Here is a 9530-nt window from a genome sequence, read left to right on the forward strand (position 1 = left end):
CTAGTTCTGGGCCCTAATCCGAGATGGCATTGCAGTCTGCAAACCTATCATTGACCCCAAGCATGTCCAGACATCATTTTGTCAGGAGCAAGTCTATTCCAGAATATATCAAGAGCATTTGCCCTGCTGTTTTTCATTGCAAATAATGACCGAATGGCCGGGATCCAATTTGGGCAGCTGAAAATGCCAACTGACCACAACTCTTGACTTTGGTGTCTGATGTTTGAACAACCAATATAACTCAACATTCCAAGGAATTCATACATCGAATGTCGAGTCATGTCTCGTCAAGGGTTAGGACGTCTCCTGACCTCTTATCCTAGCAAATATTGGTTTAGTTTTCAAAGAGATGACTTTATTCACATCTGAGCCAAATCGGATATTCCCGTGTCTTAAATCAGTGTCCTTATTTGTTGGATAAATGCCCTTTAGTGACCAGTTTGAAAATAAACTTGTGTAGAGATATTTCGGGTGTCCTCTGTTTGTTTGGGAGACCATAGTCAAAATGTAGGTGATGGCATCATATTTATGAGTTAGCAAGATGCACTTGTGTAAGGGTTCCTATTTTGTAGATAATTTTAGGGTATTCTGAAAAGTCTGTTTAGAAAGACAATGACCCTGCCTTTTCAGCATGGTGATAACTGATATGGCCTTCATTTTCATCATGGTGATATGAATCTCATTTTCAGCATGGTGACTGCGTTGTGACTGATACACATATGGTACTGTCCATCTTGTCAGTTGTTTGTGTCCAGCGTGTCCACTCAGACAGGTGCGAACGGCAGGCGTGACCCCTTCAAACTAGACGATTGATGATACAATTTAGGTTCAAGTAGCAGAAGGTGATGGTCAGGAGTGTGTGAACATGTACTTCAGTGTCCAAAATTTGGACACTTTCAATTCACAGTAGTAATTGCTCAACATTTTGACTTCCCACTGACACGCTTTTTATTGAAGTCATAACAATTTATAAGACCAAGATCTACCTCCTGGAACCTGGTTCCTATGCTAGATCAGTCAAAAGACCCCTGTCCGGAATATGCCGTGCAACTATCCTAAATTGAAGCCATAATAAATCCACAGTATCTTTAGGGCCAGCCAGTAGTTTTATGGTTTGTTTAGTCCCTAATTGGTTGTCCAAACTGTTTGTCATTGCCTGTCAAGATCCACAGATGTGAGGTGACTGAAATCCACAGATGCCTGCACTGGCCATATGCTTCGCTTTACAGTCCAACTCCAGCCTCCCTCACGGGTCTATTATGCCCTCCCTATTGTCTCCCACCCCCTTCAAATAAGACCCTTTTTCTCTGCAGGGTTCAAAGAGATGGTCATTGTGTCATCTGGACACCTTATTCCTCGCTGTCTCCTCTCTTAAATAAAAGGATGAGCACAAGATGTTTGAACCTTTAATGAACTTTTTTGTCCAGTTAGCGTTTGCGCTGTCAGACTTACGCAGTTGGGCATGTTTGAACAAAAGACTCATTTGAGTGGAAATGAAGGGTCCACCTCTCTGAGACCCTCATCAGGGAAATGAAACGTGTGGACAGTTGCTCTGAAAATGTCTTTGTAAACAGTTAACTTTCAGCTGTTGTCATTAATGATCCCTACTTTTTTAATTATTAATAGGCTAACTTTTTATTGATTCTCTTTGTAACTGGAAATGCGTTTAGCTTTGGATAGAAAATGTTAGATCTTATATTTTAGAGTATGGAGTATGACAATTACTCCAGATTGTGCATTTGACGCTGGTCATTGACGTATCCTCATAGGTGTCCGTCTCAACAACACCCTTGGGACAGACCATCCAAATGCCAATTTTCCTTCCCCATCTGTGCATTGACAAACCATTATGTAACATCCGCGCATGGTTAGGACAATCTTAACTGCCACAATCAGTGCTTAAATAATAGTTGCGTTAAATGGTCTTACAACATCTTGTGCAAGATTGGATCAATTGTCTTGCTTTAGACACTTCTCTGACCTCTCCGTAACAACGTTAAGTACTCCAGTTATCGTCAAATGACGTCAAATTGGTCACTGTGACCGCACACAGGACAGATGTCTTAGAACAACTGTTGATGACAGATGAACAAGGTTTAGATTTAGCGATACTTATCTCTAGATCTTACTGTAAAAAAGTGTTATCTTGTCAATTGTGTCATCTTATCTTGTCTTTTCTTTGATGTCGTTCTATTGTCATCCGTTGGCGGCAGGGCAGCTGGTTGTGTTTGAACAACCCTGCGATCATATGTCTTAACGATGCGATAAGATCTGGCACACTTCTGACCCTTTCATGGAGTAAAGTGATTTGTTGTTGCACAAGAGCAGACTTTTTGTTTTTCTTTGTCGAAGATTGTGTTAACATCGCTGACATCTGTTGGAATTTGGTTGGAAATGTCTGATGAAAAGGATGTGACATTCCAAGAATTGTCTGCCAGAATAATATGTCTAAAATCCTTTCTGTAAAAGAATCAGACTGAGGAAAAAGAATCTTCTCTGAAACACCTTGCCACATGAAGCACCTTAGTTTGTGTTCTTTTAAACACCTGGTTGCAGGTTAATGCTCACCAATTTTGCAACCATTTTATTTTCCATTTATCACACTCGGAATAAATCTTGAAAGGGTTGGAACTAAAACCACAACCGTTTCATCTCAAATTTCATATCTGTGGGATTGAATATTCAGCTTGTAGGTTGTGATGTAGCCCATAATGTCACTAGGTGGTATATACAAGTACATGTTGTGTTATTGTGCAAAATCATGATTATCGACCCGGTCTATGTTAGTACAGATGGATTCTCTCAAACGATAAAAGTCTGTGTCTTCTGTGACAAGATCAGTCTGTCGCCTGTCCCATCCCAGGCGGAATCTAATTAGAGCAGGCAGAATCTAATTAGAGAAATTAATTACGATTAACGTTGATGTTGTTCATTCAGGAAATATTTGCTTGATTTATGGCAGAGTTTTATTTTAATGACGGCTATGCACTTGCTTCCCTTAGTTATTATTGGGAGCACTGAACTGAGCAAGTTATATTTGTTTTATCCATACCAGTGATCTGAAGTGTAATACTTGGGTGGGTTACTTTAGAAATTTTGGAAGAAGAGAAGCACTTGACATTTAAGCAACAGATATAAGAATATTTCAACACTACTATTAACTTCCTCTTTTCGATTGGTGATAAGGTGATCAAAGTCAGCAACGTGTTTTCGAAGTCAAAACAGTTGGCGATAAACAGGATAAAGTTTTGAATAACAGGGTCCAAATGTTAAGAAAATTCTGAATGTCCGCCTGCCCCACACATAGTACAGATGTGACCCAGTATTCTTAGCACATCCCTGATAGGATGACAATGGGCTGTTACATAACATACCACAGGTAGAAATCTGTCCAGTTGGCCTTGGCGCTCAATTGAAAGGAAACTTCCTCAAAGTTATCTGTACATTTGGGGTCTTTGTACATAAAAATCTACTGTGATTCAAGCAAAGTTGGGATGAAATTTTAAATGGACCGGAGGTGTGCCATCATTTTGATCTATTCTCAGGTACAAGAGACAAAACAATGTCACCATCCACCACCTGTCATATCTGTACTGCTCTGAAATCTTATCTTGGCCCGGGACAGGTGATTTGCGTGGGGCATCCAAGGAGGGACAGCAGTGTCCACCTGGGTCAGTTGTGATGGGATTTCTAGTAGTCTTTTGGATATAATGGAAGGCAACACAAAATACTGACAATTATGGCTAATGGAGGTGCAACTGCATTAGGCCTGAGGGAGGGGGGGGGGGGCATAGATCAACGTACATTCAGCATGTTTGATAGAACATGTTTGTTGGATATTTGTCCACATGTTCTGATGCATCCTAGGACCACCTTACAAGATATTCTGTATGATAGTAATAATGCCAGTCTGCCATCGTTTCATATAAGAACTTTGCCTTGTTGGATTAGTTTCTTTATCTTGCCATGTTTCTGACATCAATTTGATGGTTCGAGACATCAGCAGTTACAATAGCTGCCTTTAGCTTATTAGCAAAAATGCTGGTTCAAACATGGCGGCCTCAGTCAGGTAGGGCGTACCCGCCAAGAAAACTAAGACCGAATTAATGAACGTAAATCCGAAAAACATGTGTACACCTGGCAAGTTTTTATTCTCATGCGGAGTATCGGAAAGCTGAAAATGCTGCCACTTACTTCGTATCAATGCGGGTTCTTTAGCTTCCTCACTTGGACATTTCAAAGGGGAGGGCCGGGGTGAAGTGTTAGTTGATGGTCTGAAAGTGTACCCGATGGATTGTTCAGGCACTTGTGGCTAAAGAAACCAGTTATAATGGATATTTCCCAAAATCAGATGGCTATTACAAACCAACTGGGTCTTGAGTTCGCATGCAGTGAAGCAACTTTGAATACCTTTCTTAGCAATTCGTATAAAAAACCTTGTAACTAATCGATATCCCAGGGGCAATTCTTGAGATCTGAAAATGTGCAACCATGTTACAATCAATTCCTCTCAGTGAGTAAGCCTCCGGGTAATTTGTAGTAGCATAGTACTATTTCGAACCAAGCTGAACTCTAGGAATTACGCATTCAATTTGAATTGATAATGACATCTTGCGCCACAATGGCCCAGAAAGCTATGGGAACATTTCGATGACTTGATTATGAACTTTGCGGCATCATTGCGAGGTGTTGATGACTTGGCCTTATTTGATTTTAAAATGGAGTTGCCAAGAAGTAATTTGTCCTCGGGTGTGAATGAATGTTTTAAGAAGAACATTTTTTTCTCCTGTTTTTCTGATTTGACAAATTTCTGGGGATATTGAACTTCAATGAAGCAGAGAATCAAAAGCTTTGTCTGAAATGTAGCATTCCGGCCTGCTAACTTAAATGATCTCCTTTTGAAAGCTTCCAAGAATTGACTTTTTTCAAATCATTCAGTTCTTTTCAGATGTTCTTACGAATGGTCTTCTGAGACAGCCCGATGACTGTCTCCTCCTGGTTTCTATTCTTTTCTACTCTGCAGCTAGGTGCCGCCAGTAACGGGTTTTCATTTGCTCGCTAGCATCCCTTGGGGGTGATTTGAAAATCTAATTCTGAGATTTTCAGCTGATATCGTGGAGTTGATTGTGGGATGTTTTCCCTTTGGAACAATTGTTTCAATTACTTAATATACTGAAAACAAGCACATCTTTTGAAAATTTTGATTGGAAAAATGACATTTTAGGAAGATCCCAAATCAACTGTAGGCAGTGTTTCCAAATTTTGGTCTTCTTTTGGAATGATGTCGTTGTAGAAATAAACTGCTTGGTAGTAATTGGAGTTTTCGGTATTCAACCCCACGAAGTTGTGCTTGGAAACAAAATTCCAGGCAGGTATGAAGGCGGTAGAAATTTACTACAAGTTTTCAAAGCATTTTACCTGATCGGCAAAGCGCCAAGTCAAACAGTTGTGGAATTCGGTAACCTTCATTCACGGAAGAAACTTCTTGTTATGAAACCCATTAGTCTTTAAAGAAGTACATGCTGGGTTTAAAAACTTACAGGAGAAATCAGCAAATTAAGTTTCTTTGAGTTGATGAATATAGAGAGTACGATTGCGGGAAAAGAGGGGAGAAGGCGGTCTTCAGAGAAAAACACTTCTGATAATTAGTGCAGCATATTTGAGAGAGCCGATAAATTTGGCAATTTTGTGCAATTAGAACTTTTTGGCATTAGAAAAGTTTGATGTCACCCTTGTGTACAACGCTGTGATTTAGAGCTTTGCAAGTTGTTTTCAGTCATGATGAAATATTTGTTTTTGAGCTGCTCAATATAATTAGACAGTAATTTATAATCTCAAAACTAATGATGTTTACTACATGCAGCTAGTCCACATAAGGATTTGTATCCTTTGATTAGATCCCTTAAACTCAGAAACTCGGGGTATCACTTTATTAGTTGAAATCCTTCAGTTGCTTCTTTTATAATCTCATCCCAAAAATGATGACACCCATGAAATCACATTGGCATTTTTTCAGATTCGGTTATCAAATTTCCATTTTTATTCAGATCCTGATTTATCTTAGCATGTGGTCAATGATTTCAATGTGACAATCTGCCAGTTTCGTGGCCTTACATGATTTAATAAATCTTCAATGTGTCCCAGGGCCACGCCTTTTGACTAGATTAAGAATTGATGCCGATTCATCTCGGTGGAATTCATTCATGATTTCACCCACTGCTCAAAATCTCAGCGGTAAGTCACTCAAATTGTATTTCATGCTTACCCACAGGGCATGATTCCCCAATCTTGTTCACCCCTGATTTCCCCATTGAACTCCAGGGGTGACATAATTTGACATCCCCCAAGGTCAAAATTATCTTAACTCTCGCCAAAGTTGAGTTATTTTCTCATCCATAATTACATTGGGATTCGAGAATAAATTTTCGTGGCAAATTTTCTGCTTGAGATCGAGAATCTGACTTGGGAATTGCTTTTGTTGAAATAAAAAATGGCAAAGATGAAGTTTTGCATGATTCACGCCTTAATTATTTATTCGGATCATGTCCTGGGTCACAAATCTTCTGCTGGAAATGAGATGGAGCCGAAATGTGGATGTCGGTATGTGCAGCTAGCTTGCTTCGAGGATTGATGGTTCCTCTCTGTGTTATAATTATCACACTCCAGAAGGAAATGGTATTCGTCTTCAACACTATGTATGCAATCATATTTTGAAGCCATTTTTCAACCTATAAATCATGTGTTATATATCAAGTCTAGTTCTTATTTGGTTCACTCGTGGCCATGGGCAAGTCACCTAAAATAACGTTTAAGTCTAGTTACCTGATCAGTTCACGTGTCATGGCCATGGGCAGACTTTGTAGACTACACGAAGCTATGGCTATTTGCTGTTTTGAAACGCAGAATAGATTCCTCATGCTTCTTTCCATTTTGCACCAAAATCAAAATAGTTTTTATTTCAATTTCTAGTAGAACCGGAGTGAAAAATGGAGGTCTTTGTCAAAAAACATGCTATGTGAAGTTGGCAGGCCTGGATGATTCTGACTCCAGATTTTGTCAGCGTGTTCCAGGATCACCCCCAAGGCTGTAGTGAGATGAATCTCTGGGGGCCTATATTTAAATATTCATCACACTGATTAAAATGGTGCATTTTCATTCCAATTTCAATTTTTAAAATTTTTTCTTAGCTCATGATTGATATGAAGTTTAAATGTGTCAGAAGGATTACATTTTGAATTTGAAGTATAAAGATTTTTGCAGACAACGATTTTATTTTTGCATTATTAGTAATGTTTTTAAATTTCGAGAATTAAAGTGGAATTTCAAGCATAAGACACTCACACCTTATGCTACAACACTAGTAGTTTCAACTGGTGGTATGACTTACAAGGGTCCATTGAGTCTTGGTGTATGTGATTTCAAAACCATGTTATCACGCTTGTTACTTATTGCTGACGCAGCATAGACTAGTTTGTTCATAATTTCCTGGGTGGCAGCACAGGTTTTATCGCCTTTTACAAAATTCATACCATACCGGTACCTCTCATTTCTGTAGCCTACATGTACCTTGAGGCTTGAGGCTTGAGGCTTGAGGCTTTCTAAATAATTCCTATTGAATACTTAGCCTTACTATTAATGATAATATTATGTATTTTGAGATGGTAAGACCAATTTTTAAGAGATGGGGCCTACCATTGTCATAACACTGTTTTAAAACCATGTAAATATTTCTTAAATAATCAATCATGTGAAAATTTCGCAAAATGCTCCTTTAATTTCCTCAACTCAATTCCAATAGATTTCAAGTATTCTGATAAAAAGTTTCCCTTTGTGAGCGAAGTTACCGGTGACTTGGACGTTTCTATTAACAAAATCCTAAGGTGGTAGATTTCAAGTTGTGGTTTTCTAATGATATCTATAGAATGATATACGCCTGCCCACAGGGTAACACATCAATAACCATTCTTATGAAAGCGTCTCAAATTGTCGACCTTTAGCGTCACTTATGAAAGGAAACATTAGCCAGGTGTAACTCATGATAAAGAACAACCCTGTAGCCCTTACCATTGTCGTCTCGGTGGCACGTGCCGGCGAAAAATTCCCACACTGTCACGGTCTGTCGTGAAAAAGGGCCAACTATTCTTGAATGCTATTGAGGTCACCTGGACCCCTTCTTATCTCCAGTATCTGAGATTTGTTAACGATGATGCCACGGACAATTGTGAGGATTTTTTTTCCCATCATAGACTGTCACAGCCCCTGTTCAAATTTAGGTAATGATGGTTGTTCCTTTGGACACCTTGGCTCATCGAATTACATGTATTTGGACCCTAATGGATAGGGCAGCATCACGAAGAAGATATGTCTGGTCCATGCTGTTAATTGTCACTCATATAGCTGTTAACTCCCCTTGGGCTGTATCTTGGAACCAGCCTCATGCATTTGACCATGGCACTGGCATTGGGCAATCTCACCAAGTGCTTGCTATAAACTAGACAACTGATAAATCACAGCTTTTCTAATTTCCAGAACCTTTCGCTGATGAGAAAATTGGCCATATCATCAATCATTCTGTAGTGTGGCTTAGTCAATTCTACTCTCTCAGTTTGTTAAGCCAGTACGTCCACCCTTTTAGGGTAAACTGTGATGCACTACTGATGCTTGTGGAGGATTCCGACTGACCCCCTGACCTTGATAGATATGAATTTCCACCTGGCCTTTTGGTAATGCCTGTTGAATCTGGCTGGTCATCCGAGATAATCGGCACGATTTGCAGCAAAAATCACTGAGATGTTGTCTTGTTTTGCGGATATCTGTTACTCCGGATGTCAAGAGGTGACGAAGGTTAAAAAGGGCTGTATTGTCTACCGCAAAGTGACATATTGAAGAGAAACAATACAAATTTTGTGATAAATTTTGGTGATAGCATAAGAACCCATTTCCGCATTTCAAGAAGGGCGCACGATTCGAAGAAAGGACCTCTCGTCAAGTGCAGTCTGTCCGTGTGAGGTGGCCCCTTAATCTCCGCCCTTAGATATCTTCTCTTCATAAACCTGTCACTAATTAAAGTCATTAGCAATTTACTTTCAATTTCCTCAAATATTAGCTCACACCTTCAAAGACTGTCCGTGTGCTAAAGTCAAATTTTGTGAGGTTTTGCCCTGTCTTGCAGCTGGGACCCCTTCTTTTAGAAATTATCTCATAATCGTTCTTAAGTGCTGCATGATGCTGGGCGTATGCAGGCCATCTTGTGCCTTGTGACCTTTTGTCCCTTCGGCTTTGTGGCTTTATAAGGAGAAATGTTGGTAGTTGATACTTGCATCAGCGACTTCCTGGTTACGATTCCAGCTCTCTCTACAACTACACCATTTCATTTCATACAGCTGATAGCGGTAGATAAGTGGTCAAAGCGAGCTTGGAATGGTTTTAATGTTCCTTGAGATCAGTAAATCTACACAGTAGAATTCTTGTGTGAGAAAAAGCAATAATGAGCATGTGTACGGTTGTTTACTACAATGTTGACACAGTAA

The sequence above is a fragment of the Lineus longissimus genome, chromosome 3 (genome assembly GCF_910592395.1).
Source record: "Lineus longissimus chromosome 3, tnLinLong1.2, whole genome shotgun sequence".
NCBI classification, from domain to species: domain Eukaryota; kingdom Metazoa; phylum Nemertea; class Pilidiophora; order Heteronemertea; family Lineidae; genus Lineus; species Lineus longissimus.